Genomic DNA, 3,227 nt, shown 5'->3' on the forward strand with positions numbered 1-3,227 from the left:
TTTCATTAGTTATATTGAAGTTAGGCATTTTCCTGTTGCCTATTCATGTATAAACTGTTGTTTAACTTTCTCAGTAGAAGGCTCTTTTACTCTATCAGAATTTTTTTGTAACAAAGTGTGTGACTATTTCTTTGACAGGATGATCCACTTTGTAAGAATATGGTATATGAAGTCACAAGAACTATTTCAACTGTATATGAAAAGTTATTTAGAAGCATCTCTTTGAAGAAAGCCAGCTTTTATGTACTGTATTTAGCTTAATAAAGGAAGATGTTTACTCAGATTTAAATAATTAAACATTTTATGTTTTAAATATGTTCTAAATAAGTATGTTCTTACATGCCAAATATATTTGTGATACAGAATTTATTGTTTTACAGATAATTGCATTTTTTCAATGTTGAGTGTATTTCTTTTAAATTGTCGTCATAATTTAAATATTGTGCTGAACAGACATTGTATATTTTGTTATCCCTTGTGCCACCATTGTTGAGACCTGATATATTTGCAGCAACAGAAGCTATGTGGACTGTGCATTATTTACCTATAACTGCTCATGCATTATATCCATAATTAAAAAGAATTGCCAGTGTTTACAGAAGGGTTGTTACTGGTAAAATAACTACCATGAGAATGTACAAAAAATACAGAGAAAATATTCAGAATGTGTTTTATTCATATCCTCTCATACAGACTGCGTACTTAAAGTGATTTGCCCATGCTTTCCAAATGTGACATTACAGACCAGTCTGATGCACTGTCAACAATTATATTACTGTTGGACTTCCAGCTGTAAACAAAAGCACAAAATTGAATTAGATCTTAAAACAAGATACCTTCAACATTGCATTGTATCTGTTGCCCTGTATGTGCCCAGCCTGGTCATGACCATTCAGACTGCCCTGCACAATTGTGTGCATGTGCCAGTTGAGGCAGCTCCCATAATGTATTTTATAGGAACTGCCCTGCCTACAAGTTCTACAAGTTTGAATCTAAGAGGCCAGACAGGAAGCATGCTGATGAGGGTTTTCTATCACTCCCTACTCTAATGCTTTCTTTGGCTCCACTCCTTTCCCCTCTACCCAAGAAGCCTCTACATCTTCCTCAGTACCTTCCCCCTACTCCTCTTCCCGCCTCTACTTCCCCTATCTCCTAGCCATTTTTTTACCAAATCTAAATCAGATATTACACTATCCACAAATCCCCCTGTGCATTACACTATTTATTTTTCCTTAACTTACCTATCAGGCTCACACTGGCCAATAATGAAGATTTTTTACTTTATTGGGGGCATGAAGATTTGTCCCTTCATCAACTAGCCTATTTAAACTAGCCTCTCCTTTGACCACGGTTCCAACCACTGATACCAATACCCCCTCCCCGATGTTTGCTGTCAACTCTATTCCGAATCATCTACCTGGGTCATTCCTCAACCTTCAGAATACATCTCCTCCCAACATCCTCCACTCCATCCCCTACTGCACAGTCTTCATTGTCAATCTCCTATTACTACTCTTCAACCTTATTATCCTCCCCCCCCCCCCAATCCTTTGCCCGTTGTTGTCGTGGGGGGGCTTAGGAGACGAAGACTGAGACCCAATGATGGGGAACTCCTCAACCTTGGGACTCAGCCATCGACTCAACTAATTTTACATGGTCTTTTTTCCCACTCATACTTTTCGTTTCAGTTTCTTTACCAATCCCTTCTACTATCCACCTCCTAAGGTGTGAGAGCCGTGCTGAAAGGATGAAAGGCTGACTTTATGTCAGTCCTGAACGGCCTGAGGGAACCATGGGCACGGTATTCCCCTGCCAACCTGGCCCTTACCCCTCAAGGGGACCCTGAGGGGTGGACTATTTTTTTCCCCAACATACTCCAGGCTTATCATGGCCAATAATGAAGACGTAACCCCACTTTTAGGGGCAATGAGGCTTGCCCCTTTATCAAATACCCCCAATCCCGGCTCCCCTTTGACCACGGCTCCGAACACTGCAACAACTCCCCCATCATCAATGCATACTAGTACAGTATCAACCCTAATCAACAACCAACCCCCAGGAGACCTTTCTACTCTCCCAACATGCTCAACTTCAACACCTTTACTCCCACAACCTTCTTCATCAACCACCCCATCTCCCCTTATTACTACCTTACAACCTTATTGCCCACCTCCCCATAACACTACCCCCCTCAACACTACTCCCTCCTCCACACGTCCCCGCACTTCTACTACCCCCACCTCTACAAGAATCCTAAATACTCTATTTAGCCCAGCCAAATGGGACCGATTTTTCGTGATCCCTCCCACAGCTCCCTACTCTCAAAACACCCTCCTCTTCCAGCAATGCCTCCAAAAACAAGTAGGCAAAGTCTCTTTCCGTAGCCGACCCGACTACTCCCGTCTCGTCACAGTAACAACTGAAAACCAAGCTATAGCATTAACAAAACTAACTGATCTATGTGGTAATCCCATCCCTACAGAACCTTATCCAACCCTCAATACTTGCCCCGGAACTGTCTCTATCTCCCCAACAGATTACCCAATCTATGACAAAGAATGGTCAGATTGTGGAGAGGACTTACTCGCCTGTCTCACAGACTATGATGCAACATATGTACAATGCTACTCCATTCCTCCCAGAGGAAATCGTAAAAAATCCATCAACATTGCCAAAATTACTTTCCGTAGACATGACCTTCCCTTAAATGTTTACATAGGTGGGGAATCCCTACCTGTCCGACCATATCAACCTCCTCGTCAGTGCCAAAATTGTTGGCGTTTAGAACACCCAGCCAAAAAGTCATTCCACAGCCAGATGCCCGCTATGTGCCCAACCTGACCATACTCGATCAAACTGCTCTGCACAATCACGCACATGTGCAAACTGTGGCGGCCCCCATAGGGCAACAAATTTGAGTCTGAGGTAGCAACTCTCACATTCAGACTTGGACTCAGTCTACGTGAAGCCAGACAGGAGGCTCGTCGATGAGGTTTTTCTCTTAGCCCCTACTTTAGTAATGTCGCTCACTCTGCCAATCCCCCTACCCCCCTAGCTCCTACACCCTCCCCTAAACCCAACCCCCCTCCATCTAACTTCCCCTCTTCTACCTCCTACCTTCCCCAGTCAAATTATTTTGCCATCCTAAATCCAGACACTCCAATCTCTACCCAGTCATATTCTTTTGCCATCCTAAATCCAGACACTCCAATCTCTACTACAGCCCC

At 43.2% G+C, this 3,227-nt stretch overlaps 1 protein-coding gene across 3 annotated transcripts in view; it reads left to right on the forward strand.

The window, feature by feature from the left end:
• Positions 1–662, forward strand: part of LOC125029642 (signal recognition particle receptor subunit alpha homolog) — a 16,372-nt gene extending 15,710 nt beyond the window's left edge. For 2 of the 3 annotated variants that reach the window (XM_047619643.1, XM_047619646.1), the window contains one exon: positions 1–662. This exon is cut by the window's left edge and continues 182 nt beyond it. The gene's annotated coding sequence lies outside the window, so the exon portion shown is untranslated. The other variant, XM_047619645.1, reaches the window with a different exon arrangement.
• The last annotated feature ends 2,565 nt before the right edge of the window (positions 663–3,227 follow it).

Source organism: Penaeus chinensis, chromosome 10 (genome assembly GCF_019202785.1).
Source record: "Penaeus chinensis breed Huanghai No. 1 chromosome 10, ASM1920278v2, whole genome shotgun sequence".
Taxonomy (NCBI): domain Eukaryota; kingdom Metazoa; phylum Arthropoda; class Malacostraca; order Decapoda; family Penaeidae; genus Penaeus; species Penaeus chinensis.